This window comes from Ambystoma mexicanum, chromosome 6p (assembly GCF_040938575.1).
Source record: "Ambystoma mexicanum isolate Mex_15411 chromosome 6p, UKY_AmexF1_1, whole genome shotgun sequence".
In the NCBI taxonomy this organism is placed as follows: Eukaryota; Metazoa; Chordata; class Amphibia; order Caudata; family Ambystomatidae; genus Ambystoma; species Ambystoma mexicanum.
In genome coordinates, this window is record NC_090935.1 from 477,465,510 (window position 1) to 477,479,224 (window position 13,715).

Genomic DNA, 13,715 nt, shown 5'->3' on the forward strand with positions numbered 1-13,715 from the left:
CCAACTTCATCTTGGCAGCATAGCTGATGCAAATTCTAGGAAGCCTATAGTCGAGAAAAAACCTCAATATAATCATCTGATTAGGGCTTTAAAAACAAAAAAGAATTATGCTCTGCGACAGCTAAGAAACTCGAATCTTAAGGCTATGGAACATATCCCAAGGAAATAAACTATTCTTCTAGCATACAAAAATGAGATCAAAAGAATTAAAATTGAAGCTCTTTTGGCTAATAATCAGAGAATTATTAATTTTATCTGCACTAAGAACACTAGGCAGATATGGAGGATGATTAAAAATCTCATGGGCAGACAGCAAATTGAGTTTCAATCCTCAATCTCAGGGGATACTTGGGTGCAATTCTATAGACCTAAGTACTCGTGTCCTGTGAGATTTTGTGAACTTAATACTAAAGACTTTTCCAAGGACATTTTACCACACTGTCCATGGGAAATTAATGATATTTATTATGCCTTAACTAAACTCAAAAATTCTAGGGCGATTTGATAGTGTATTCCAAACCAGGACTATTCCAAGTTCATGGCTCACATCGCTGTATAAAAAGGGTCCAATGGACCTTCCATCTAATTATCGTCCCATTGCAAATATTGATGTTGCCGCCAAAGTTTTTTCCGCACTAATTTTACTGGACCTGAATTCTCACATTAATACGCATAATACGCTTTCTCATTGTCAAACTGGTTTTAGGAAACAGTTGGGTACTCAATTAAATGCGACTATTCTAGCCCATCTTTTGGCTGTCTCAACTCAGTCCATCAAGGGTCCCATCTATATGGCATTTTTAGATCTTGCCGCTGCTTTTGATAGTGTTATCAGAAGTCTTTTATGGGCAAAGATGGCCAAATTTGGAATTCCGGCCCACCTTATAGCAATTATCGCCCTTTTACATCAGGAAACAAATTTATAAAATCAGAATTGACCAAGCTGGTTCCTTAACTGAAAACATTTCCACGGAAATAGGCGTCAAACAAGGATGCAACTTCGCATCCGTTTTGTTTAATCTTTATTTGGCAGACGTTGATGATCTATGGCATAGTCAAAATTGTTTTCCTGTTAAATTAGGTGGTTTAAGGCTAAGTTGGATGGCCTTTGCAGATGACGTGATTTTATTCGATAGAGCGCCTTTTGGTCTCCAGACAAAAATCAACATCTTTGCTGAATTCTGTAGTCAACATAATCTTTATATCAATGCACAGAAATCCAATATTCTTATATTTGCCAGTAAAAAACAAGGAAAAAAAGGGCATTTGTAGAAGTGGCTTCTAGGAGGTATTCCCTTTCAAACAAAATCAAGTCTCATATATTTGGGATATAACATAACTAATTCTAATTCGCTAATCATGTGGTATAATGCTCTTAACATCAAAGCAGCTCCGCTGATTGTCCAAATGAGAATTATCCTCAATAAATTGTGTAAATTCTCCTTATTACCATTAATTGATTTCTACTTACTTAAAGTGGAGTCAATTCTCTTATATGGACTTGACACATGTTTATTAAATCTGGACATGCAGCTTAATAGGATACAGGGTCTCATTTGGAAAAAGGTCCTTGCATTACCCAAAAGTCTTCCTAATGCCTGTATCAGGCATGAATTAGGCTTATCATCCCTGGCTAGTCGGTTAAAGTGACGTAGACTTAACAACTTTAGTAAAATCCTATTACCGCCTTCTAATTCCTTATATGAGGATCTTGCGAAAATGATACATAAAGACAGTCCACACTCCATGGCCAGATTTAAAAAGCAAATGTTTGACATCTTAACGGAACTGGGAATGGTTGAGTTTGATCTGGTGTATAGACCTGCACAGGTAAAAAAAAGCTGTTGCAGAATGACTGGGTTTCAACCACTGATCAGTTGGCACACTATTCACAGTTGTCGGAATATGCCAATTTTAGACACAAGCGAATACCTAGGATGCATTACTTAAAGATCTGCCCATCTGAACGAACCAGACAAATGTTTATGAGATTCAGATTTAATCTATTTAACACCAACGCACGAACCAAGTATTGGCATAATGGCCAAAGTCATCTTTCAGATTTAGGATGTCGTTTCTGTCTTATTCCTACTCAGACTGAAACGCTGAAACACCTTATACTCCATTGTGATGGTTTTGAATCTCTATGCTCTTCAATATTGAGCAAATATTTCATAACCAATTCAACTTTCTCATTGGAACTATTATGGTGCTTTTGCATGTGGGGGGACAGTAATACCCTACTCAAACATTAACACGTTACTTATCCTGTATTCAAACAAAATTAGATGAATTTGACTCATAATGTGATCATAAGTCTCTTAAACAATAGAAAGTGCTCCACTTTCTGTGTACAAGTTATATTCTGGTTATGGTTCCTATGATATCGTATCACTTGCATGCTTCTTTATCAAAGTGGGGGAGAAATATAGTAAAACAATGGTAGTTCGATAGTTGATTCATGGCTTTTGTATTTCTATTCTTATTTAGATTGTATATTGATTTCAATTTGACTGGATTCTAAATGTTGGATATTGGCATATTATTTTCTTTTTGCTAGTTCTATTTTTTTTTCTCTCATTTATGATTTGAAATTTGAAAATATGTTTAATCATCTTCTCAAAGTGTCAAAGTGTATTTATGTTTATAATTGTGTTTGATCATTGATGAATGATATTTTCATCGTTTGGTTTTGAATAATTGTATTGTTTGTTTTATAAAATGTGTACTATTGTAGTTTTTATGATGTATCAATGCATGTTTTTTATAAATTGTAAAGATGCTTGCATCAAACACAATTTTAATTAAAACATTTTTTAAAAAAAGAACCAGAGCTCTAGAGATGTTGAGTTTGTGGCGGGAAGGTGAGGAAAGGGAGAATGTCTCTGAGAAGATGAAGCTGATAGTGGGCCTGCTTGGCAAAGTCAGAGATATGAGGAGAGAATGAAAGAGAGGAGTCCAAGACTACACCCAGGCTTTTTGTCTCACACGAGTGTCAGGGGAGAGGGCCCAAGGAGGGCAGCCAGAGAGTAAGAAGAAAGGAGGGGGGCAGGAGTCCCAATGAGAATGGTCTCAGTCTTACTGGCATGAAGACAGTGATCGTTAGCAGCCCACCATTCCTGAATAGCAGTCAGACAGTCGGGAATGAGAGAGGAAGGAGAGGAGGAGGATGAACAGAGCTTAAAGGAGAGCGGTGTGTCATCAGCAGAACACTGGAAATGAGGAGAGAAGGTGGAGATCAAGTGGGCAAGAGTGGCAAGTCAGATGTTCAAAAGCCAGGGTGAGAGGATGGAGCTTTCAGGGATGCCACAAGTAGAGAGTGAGGTGGAGGAGAGAATGGGGCCCAGTTGGACCTGGGAGGGTTGATGAGAAAGCAAATAAGTCAACCCAGTCCAGTGCCCGGTCCCGGTCGCAGAGCCAATTTATGAGGATTTTATGACTGACAGTGTCGAAGGCAGAACACAGGTCAAGGAGGATGAGAGAGGAGGGAGACTTGCAATTGAGGTTTGAGAGCAGGTCTTTACAGGTGTTCAGGAGAGCAATTTCCGTGCCTCTGGATGCTCTAAAGCCAGACTGATGGTCATGGAGACAACCAACAAATTTAGTGTGAAGGATTAGTTGGGAGATGTCCAATTTCTCCAAGAGTTTACCCAGGAAAGGGGTAGTGGAAATAGGGTGGTAGTTCTGGAGGAGCACGGGCGCACGAGCTCTAGGTGGGAGGAGAGGAGAGCATGGTTTGACCAGGAGAGAGGTGTAGTGAGAGGGTTAGAGAGAGGGAAAGGGATGTCCGCAAGAGATGAGCGCATCCAGGGTGTGCCTGGCTGAGTGGGTCGGACCGAAGGGAAGAATGGTGAGGGAAAGAGAGTCACAGAGGTTGTGCAAGAGTAAGGTGGCCATGTCGGGAGAGTCAAGATGAATATTGATGTCTCAGAGGAGGAGAAGCTTAGAGATAGCTGTCAGGAGAAAGGAGGTAACGTTTGCCGACTCTGAGAGGTAGAGAGAGGTCATCCCAGGGGGCCTTTAAATAGTGGCAAGAGTGAGCAAGGGGGTAAGAGAGACAAAAAGCTGGCAGACAAGGCATTCAAAGGAGGAATAGGACTGAGTGGGTATAATGGAAACCGGGACCCATTCAGGGAAGATAAGGGCCACTCCACCGCCAGATTGGTTTGACCTGTGCATGTAGAAGATCTTGTAGCCCTTGGGTAGGAGAGTGTCAAAAGCAGTGACAGAGCTGGCATTGAACCATGTCACAGCCTTGAAACACTTGTGTATAGGTGCGTTATAAATGCCATATCATATCATATCAGTGAGGGCGAGGACGTCGAGGTCAAACTCTTTAAGAAGTTGACAGATGTTAGGACTTTCACAGCAGAGCAAGAATTAAGGGAAGCTAAGTGAAGCAGGTTGCTGTCTTTAAAGGTCTTCTGAGGGGTGTACAGGGACGTGGTACACTGGTAAGTAGTGGCGAAAAGACCAGAGGGGTAGCAGGTGGGGGAGTGGCAGGAGAAGGGAGGAAGTTAATGAGAGATGGAAGACGCCTGTCAAGAAGGAGGAGATTGGGCTGAGAGCCCTGGGCTATAATAGTGCCATTCTGAAAAACATTAATGATGCACCTGGAGGATGAGAAGTGAGCCAAGAGCACTTCCCATCGGGTTCCACCATTAATGTGTGAAGAAAAGAAAGGGGAGAGGACTGAGTGCATATGGGGAATCCATAGGTCTGGAGAGGGAACAACAAAGTGGATGTCAGTGATAGTAAGCCTGGAGGAAGTTGTCTGCAATGCGCAGGCCTAGGATAGTGGCCAGGAGACGTTTCTTAAATCTTTTCCTTCCAGGCTTTTGAAAGAGAAGGATGATAGGTAACAGTGTAGCAAGTAGAGTAGATAGGGGTGATGGAGAGCACCACGAGGGAGAGAGAGGGACGGAGAGATGCACAGTGCACAAAATAACTCACCAGTTGGCCTAGCAGCCAAACAGGCACAGATGAGGCAGGTACCTTAAACAAAATTCAAACATGGGCAGTAGATTTTAAGTGCTCAGACACGAGGAATGCAGCAATTCAACAAGGACAACAGGATTTCAAATCGCCTAGACTTGAAGTTTAAACAGACATGAGGAATGTGGCATTACAATGAGGGCAACAGTTTAAAATCGCCTCGATTTGAAATTCAAACAGACATGAAATGTGAGCATATAGAATACCCAGACAAGGCAATAGAATTAGAACACCCAAACTGTAGCTTGACAAATGCATGAAAAATTACCATTTGGGTAACTACATGGGAAATGTCCATTTAGGCAACGGAGGCAAGATTCAAACAGCCAAAGTCATCAGGAAGTGAAGAATCAGCAATTGGTCATAGAAATGCACTGGAGGAGGATGACGATTTCCTGATGTAAGAAGAAGTTCAGTGCTGGCCAGTATAAAGAGGGGGGCAGGAAAGTCAGATCGCACACATGGGGTAAAGTTTCTGTTTAGAGGTGCTTGGTTCAGTGGGTAAAGCAGAAGAAACGCGTGCACAATGTAGTTGAGGAGGGAGATTTTTGGGCAGGCTGAAGTGCAGCAGGTTTGAGCAGGCAAGAATCAGTCAGTCTTCCCGCAATGGATAGAAATGAATGCCCTGTAGGTGTAGAAACATCACAATGGGCACCATCAGCTTTGTGAATATTCTCAGAGCCATCGCCAGACAGAAAGGTACACTGACTTTTGGTAATGAAGTCCGAAAGCCAGCCCTACAGATAAGAGGTGTATCAGCCACTTTTATTCACTAAAAATAGACAAATACTCCCAAAAAATAAAATAGGTAGTAAATATATTCCCAACAAAAAATGGGAAACAGACACAGGACCTTGTGCCTCTGCTTTCACTTACAGAGCTGCATGTATATATTTGGATCAGTAATGCATGTTGTACCACAGGAAGAAACTACTGTTATTACTGCCTGATCAGAAGTAAACATATATCTTCTAATGTGTATGACTCATTAGGTGCAAAGAAATAATTATTACACACACATTTCCGTTTTCTATTTAAAACATATTTTTACTTATAACATATTCCCATTGGGAACTGGACTCATATTTTTACTCCATACAAATTAATTGTACTCCCAACAACCATACAAATAAGGAGGAAAATACTCCCACTTAAAAATCTTAACTGCTGCAGTACCTGTTTTGCACTGTCTCTACCCGGAAGTGAAACGTGGGAATCCATTTGTCCTACAGTTTCAGGCTGAGAACCAACCTAAACCCTACTTTCTGCTTGAGGACAAGAAATAAATGTTGAATAGAAACTCTTGTGTATGTTTTCAGACAACACTTGTTATATAGCTCCTTTCTAGAGTAGCTCCTCTAAAAAAGAAATTTCAATGTTTGATTCTGTAACAGATCCCAGGGAGTCTGTATCTAAATGGTGCCTGAGGAGGAAGAAGATTTTGCAAACTCAGAATTACACAGGCCCATTGGTCAAGAATCAGATGTTTCCAAGCTGGTAAAAATGTTTCAGCCTCCCACACAGTGGGAGAGTATCTTGGTGTTTCACAGTATAGTCGGGAATGCTGCTGGACTCAGGCTCAGACTGGCCAGTACTGCAATTGGGCAATGACCAAAGTGCAGGACCAACATGCTAGTCTTGATCAGATTTCTAGGTCAAAGTGGGAGAGATTTTCTGGACAAAGGGGGACAGTTTGATGTGTTACTTCACTGTGCAGCTAGTACTGTTTTAATTCTATAACAAGACTAGAGGCGAGCATTATGCTTCAACTTCTTTTATTACTACTCCTCAGCAGTTTCAACAAAACATAAGAAAAACCTTGAAAAGTGTCCATAAATAATCCCATAGTCTCTGTAGTCCATCTCCACTCAGCCCAGTTATCATCCACATCCTGTCTCTGGGCTCCTCCTCTTCTTTTACTGCTCTTCAAGCAGATAAGTACTATTTCTCACCTCTCCGTATACCGGATTAGTAATTATAGATATGTATACTTAGGAGAGGGACTGTGTATGGGAATGTTATGTAGACAGCATAATAAGGAATGTCATGCGCGACAGCGTAAGGAAATGGTTATAATTGCTATGCGCGAGCACGCATCAGGTAGGATTCATACTTGTAATGTGTCAGGCAGGGAGCGGCCGCAGCGGTAGATAGTGCCGTGGGAATCAGGTGAGTGAGACCGCATTACACAGCATTATTCTGCGAGGCGAGCGGCCCTGTGTCGTATTCACGGCACCCCAGGGGCTTAGATTGGCTTCGCAGAGAACAACATCAGCTGCCTCCCACCCCAACTTTTGCGAAGGCGGAGTGGAGGCGCTCTGAGCGCTCCGGCCCCCACCCTCGTGGAGGAGGAGCCGGAGCGTTCATGTGCACACAAGCGTCACATTCGGAAAGGCGACAGAGCAGAGAAACCAACGCCGGCCCGCCGGTGAAAGTTTAAAGCTCTATGTAAACAAAATTAAAGACATTGGAGCTCTATTTTGAGCCGCACAAGCAGCGATTCCACACTGCAAGGAATCAGCTGTGTAGCAGTCTATGGCTCAGAAGGGGGGGAATCACTCCCCACACGACAGCAGGCATCTCTACCTGCCCAAGATTTCTAGCCTCGCAAAGGGAGCAAAATACTCACCCATAGCCTATTATAGAGGCAAGAAAGAACGGTAACAATCTGGTGCAAGCCACAGATAAAGGAAAGAAAAAAATATATATATAAATGAAAGATAGAGAGATACAAACATCCGACTAAGAGTCATGGGCGTGGCAAGACACCTGCTCCAGGTACCACAGCACACTTCCAACATGTCTGCATTCGAATGGAGCGAGGAGGAACAGCCTCTAGACCTTGCAGCCAGCTTCAAAGAAGTGCTGGGGGGCTCACTAGTCGATACAGTGGCGCAAGGGGTAAGACCCCTGCAGGAGAGGCTGGAGACCTAGAAGCAATGCTTACCCAGCCCAAAGAAAGCACCAACAAGACTGACCGCACGCCCACAGGACCCTCGGAAGCAGGGTCAAAGGGGAGTAACCAGGCCTGAAAGAAAAAATCTTCTTGTGACCCCCAGGGCCCATCAGACGGGGTGAAAGAAAAGACCCCAGAGGTAGCTGACGCTTTCACTAAGCTTAATAAAGTTTACCTGCAACGTCAGGCAGTGCCGAAGCTCACAACCCCCACTCCTGGGGAAGACAATTCAGGAGAGGATGACCCAGGCTCGGAAGAGGAGCCAGCCGAGAGAGACCTTTCCTCCCAAGAGGGAGAAGAGGTAGTAGAGGATGAATGGGCGAAACCCAGCAGGGGGAAGAGAGCCTGCAAAGAGAAACATCTCGAGGAGGATCAAGATGACAGGTTTGACCCAGACAGCATCCGGAACCCAAGATCCTCGGACTGGCAGCCGTCCCCCAGGGTTGCTCAGTACATGACAATGAGATTGCGAAAAGCTCTCGACAAAGAAGTAAGGCAACGCCTGCGTGCAGAATGCCCACGCCCACACCTCCCGGGGAAGGTAGCAGAGACCCCCGAGCTAGATCCTAAGATGTCCAAGACCAGTAAGGATCCTCGTAAAGGGATTGACAGATCGTGGAGGAGCGGTCAAGAGAAAGTGTTAGATTTGACAGGACCTCTTGCAAAGATAATGGATCTGGCAGAGAGGGCCAAAGACACAGGGGAAGAAGTGGACCCTGGCGCATTAGTAGGCTGGGTGCAGAGAGCAGTATGCCTCCTAGGCAATGCTAATTGCGCCATCGCATCCGAGAGAAGAAGAGGATTGCTGCTCAAGATTGACCCAAAACTGAGCAACCTTGCATCATATGAAGCCGGAGAAGCGGCACAGGGCCTCCTCGTTGGGGAGACTTTTGGGAAGGAGATGGGCCGATTCGTTGACACCTACACTTCCCTGGCAAAAGCGCAAGCCTCCATACGGAAGATATTTCCAAACAGATCTTTTGCCGGGACCGGCTGCTTCAGGGGTCGTGCGGCCGGTCAGAATCAGGGAGGAAGAAGACCCCCCAATCCCAGGTCCCAATACTGGGAGAACAAACAGCAATATACTTTCTTCCCGTCCAGGGGACATTTCCATAGAGGACGCAGAGGCAGAGGAACCGGCCGTGGTCAAGGCTTTACACCAGGGGAGAGCAATAGATTATCCGCCAGTAGGGGGGAGGATGCGCATGTTTTGGGAAAATTGGCGCGCGCTTTGCAGTAATGCTTGGATATTGCAAACTGTCAGAGGTCTGTGGCTGGAGTTCATAGCACCGCCAGTGCAGTTGAGCTGGCCACACCAGCAGCACTTGGCACGAGCAGAGCAAAAATGCCTAGATTGCGAACTATCCCAGCTAGCGCAAAAGGACGCCATAGAGAAGTGCACAGCACCCCCCAGATTTGTGAGCAATATGTTCCTAGTGTACAGAAAGGAGAAGGTCCACCCAGTTATAAACTTAAAATAATTGAACGGGTGGGTCGTGTACCGCCATATCAAGATGGAAGATATTCATCAGCTCAGAGACTCCCTGAGAGAGGGAGACTAGCTGACGAGACTGGACGCCTACCTAACAGTGCCAGTGCAGGAGGAATACAAGACATTCCTAGCTTTTCGCTGGAACAGGCAGCTTTGGCAATTCAAGATGATGCCCTTCGGACTTGCGTCAGCGCCCTGGGCTTTCACCAAATTGAGCCAGTAGCGGTTCTAGAGAAAGCTATCAGTTTAATTATATACTTGGACGACCTATTACTCCTGGCGGAGGAGAAAGACACTCCAGTTTATCAGACATGATGGGTGCAGGATCTTCTGTTGTCACTAGGGTTCCTAGTGAACGTGGAGAAGTCAGACACCACGCCAGCACAGAGGCTAGATTGTTTGTCTTGGACACAGGAAAGTTTCATTGGAGCTGCCGGCCCGAAAGATGAGGGATATCGAAAGGGAAATCAGAGTCTGCTTAAGCAAGCAGTGGATCAGAGTCCTAGCAAGGATTGTGGGATTGTTGGCAGCCTCCATACAGGCCATATTTCCAGGTCCTTTGTACTATGGAGCACTACAGAGGTTAAACATAAAACAATTGCAACATGGTTTGAAATATCATCAGCGAGTGCCATTGTGCCATTGGACCAGGAGTCCATCACGAACTGGAATGGTGGTTGAAGAATATGGACACCTGGAATGGGCGTGCCATGTTCAGAGACCGACCAGACTTGATAATAGAATCAAATGCCAGCTGCATAGGCTGGGGAGCGCGATGCGAAGATCTGGAAAACTGGTGGCAAGTGTAGCGAAGAGGAGCTTTGCTTATTCATGAACTGCCTAGAGCTTCTGACAGGATAATTCGCGATCAAGGCGCTCACGAGGGGGAAGGTGAAATTGTGCGTTCTGCTCAAGATGGACAATACCTCAGCAGTTTGCTACATAAATCAGCTAGGAGGAAAAAATCCAAATTGCTAGTGGAGCTGGCAAAGGATTTGTGGCATTTCTGTCTCCAGTCAGGGACGTCAGTGACGGCAGAATATCTGCCCGGAACACTGAACATAGTGGTCGACTGGAACTCATGATACCTGACGGACTCCAGCGACTGGAGATTGGATCCAGCAGTGTTTCAGAGGCTGAACGCGATATGGGGTCCAGTGCACATGGAGCTCTTTGCGTCCTGGCTCAATGCCCAGACGAGCGATTACTTCAGCTGGAGGTTAGACCCAGAGGCTCAAGGGATGGATGCTTTCCTACAGGAGTGGTCAGGCGGCCCGCACTACGCATTTCCCCCCTTCATGATGTTAACAGAGTTCTAGCGAAGTGTCGGAAGGAGGGAGCAGAGTTGATTTTAGTAGCACCATTGTGGAAGTCACAAGTGTGGTTCCTGATGCTAATGGAGCTAGCAGTGGATCTGCCGAGGGTGCTCCCTAAAGGAGACCAACCAGCTGGGTTGTGTCATCCTCTGAGCGTGAGAGGGATACTCACGCTCGTCGCATGCAGGATATCAAGAGATGCTGGGCACTGCCAGGAATTTTGGATCAGGCTGCTGAGCTTATCACAGAATCCTGGGCTCCATCCACTAGGAGGAGCTACGATGCGGCTTGGGCCAAGTGGATGAACTGGTGTAAAGGGAGAAGTTTTCATCCCGTTTCAGCCCCTGTAGTTGCTATGTTGAATTTCTTTGCACAATTATTGCAAGATGGGAGAGCATTTCGTACCACAGGGTGTACAGATCGGAGATTTCTGCAGGGCACCTGCCGATTAAGGAGGTTCCAGCGGGAGAACACCCGGCAGTAGTGAGGCTCATCAGAGGAGCAAGGTTTAAGGTGCCACCAGAGCCTAGGTATAATACAGTATGGGATGTGACAGTAGTACTGCATCTATTAGAGAGCTGGCCATCAGATAGAAATCTGTCCTTGAAGCAGTTCTCGGGCAAGCTAGCGATGCTGCTATGCCTGATATTATGTAAGCGCGTGTCAGATGTCAAGGCACTGGAGATTAACAGATCATTTGGCCCAGAGGGGGTGACCTTTTCGATAGTCAAAAGGACTAAAACAGGGACAACTACAGTTCATTACCCGTATTTTCCAAGCAATGCTAAATGGTGTGTAGCGAGATGCATTAAGGAATATGAAAGTTGGACAGCAGATTGCAGAGAAGCTGGTACTACTCAATTTTTAATAGCGCGTAGGAAACCGTTTCACACAACAGCCATTGTGAGGTGGGTCAAAGAAGTAATGCAAGCACCAGGTATTGATTTCGGAATGTATTGAGCGCATTCTGTAAGAGGGGCAGTGGCTTCTTGAGCCTTTACAACAGGAGTATCATTGCGAGAAATTATGTTCACAGCTGATTGGGCTAGTGATCGCACATTTAAGGTGTTTTACTTCAAACCGACTGAGAGTTTAGCATTTGCAGTGTTGGGAAAGCTCTGAACAAGCATAATGCTCGCCTCCAGTCTTGTCATAGAATGATGATTACCCCTGCTAGCTGCGCAGGGAGTGTTAATTCTATTAAAGACTAGGAGGCGAGCATTAAATTCCCACCCGATCATGTATTGTTTGATAATATGATATGTATGGATTATAACAGTACATGGACACCACCCTGAATCTCTTCATTGTATGTTCCCTAGGGGAAGAGCAAAAGAATAACTGAGAGCGGAGGCAGTGACCATCGAAGCTCGAATGGAAGGACAGGAAGCCGGGGGAACAGCAGCATTTAAGTTGGTGAGTTTGAGAGTCTTTGCTCTGTTGGCAGGACATGGTTATAACGTTCGAGACATTTCAGAGAAGGTAAAAGAGAGGAGGAGCCTAGAGACAGGATGTGGGTCATAGCTGGGCTGAGTGGAGATGGACTACAGAGGCTATGGGATTTGTAGTTCCAGAAAAAGAAAGGTTATTGGTTACCAGACATTTCGTCGAAAACAAATGGTCGACAGGACATTTGGTCGAAACCATTTGGTCGAAAACCAAATGGTCGAATTTCTTTTTTTTTTTCATTTTTTTTTTTTTGGGGGGGTCCCCCCAACCCCCTTTTTTTTTCTAAAAAACCCTTTTTTTCCCTAAACTAAAACCTAAAAAATATATATATAAATAAAAAAAAAAATTCGACCATTTGGTTTTCGACCAAATTCCGTTGACCAAATGACTTTTGACGAAATGTCTTTCGACGAAATGTCCGGACACCAAAGTTATTTATGGCCACTTTTCAAGGTTTTTCTTATGCTTTGTTGAAACTGCTTAGAAGTAGTAATAAAAGAAGTTGAAGCATAATGCTCACCTCCTAGTCTTTAATACAATTAATACTCCCTGCGCAGCTAGCAGGGGTAATCTTCATTGTTCAAAATGTATTTATTCAACTGATCAATAAACAATGCATTACAAGAGGAATAATACAGGTTGGTTGGGGGATGGGATTGGGAGTAGTAGTGGGCGCAGAGGCCTCTCTGCTTATCCGCCAGGCCTTGCAGTGTACATCGTACTTCATCCTTTCTCCAAGCAGTGTTCCCACCAAGAATTCTTCAAATTTGGTATCCATTTCGTGTCTGAGCTCTAGAGAAATAGCTCCTCCAGTCTCCAATACCACCTTTTCAGAAAATGACTGACCCAAAGGACCTGTGTGTTTCCTTGGAGTTCGGGCTCATGGCTTTGAAGCTGCCCCTCTCAGACAAGAGCTGAACCTGGTCCTCGGTGAGAGGGATCCTAAAGAAATCTGATATTTTCAGAATTTCCCAGCCAGATCCGCTTCCATTTCTTTGAAAAAATGATGATGAGTATATTTTCTTTGTCTATGCGATTGTTCCACACGACAGCACTGTCAAAATGCGGGCCCGAACAGACTTGCCCAGACATGAAGTGCCCGAAAAACCCACCCCAGGAGCTGTAACTGGGAAGCAGGGGAACACTGTTATTGAAATGGAAAAGGGAAACGGCCATATCTTTTGGATTACGGAACACCACCAAAGTCTTTGCTATGTTCACCATTATTGACTTGGGGAGGTAATTACTGTGGAAGTGTGATGTCAACGCTCTCGGTTAAGGTATCTTGTCCAAGCCCTTAAATCTTCCGGAATTCCAGCATTGTCACGTCTGCCAGTGGCTCCTTGTCATGCAGGAGCAGAGGAGTACAGTTGGTGCCTGTTCTTCTTTTTCATGCAGGCCATTTCAGTGGAAAGGGTCCTGCATTTATTTGTTGTCACGGTTAACATCGCATTATTTTCCCACGTAGAGATATGTCCTTTTCACGTTCCTCCCTGATAAACCTCGC

At 44.8% G+C, this 13,715-nt stretch overlaps 1 pseudogene; it reads right to left on the reverse strand.

Moving 5' to 3' along the window:
* Positions 1 to 12,803: 12,803 nt before the first annotated feature.
* Positions 12,804 to 13,432, reverse strand: LOC138510739 (sulfotransferase 6B1 pseudogene; annotated as a pseudogene).
* Between the last annotated feature and the right edge of the window lie 283 nt (positions 13,433 to 13,715).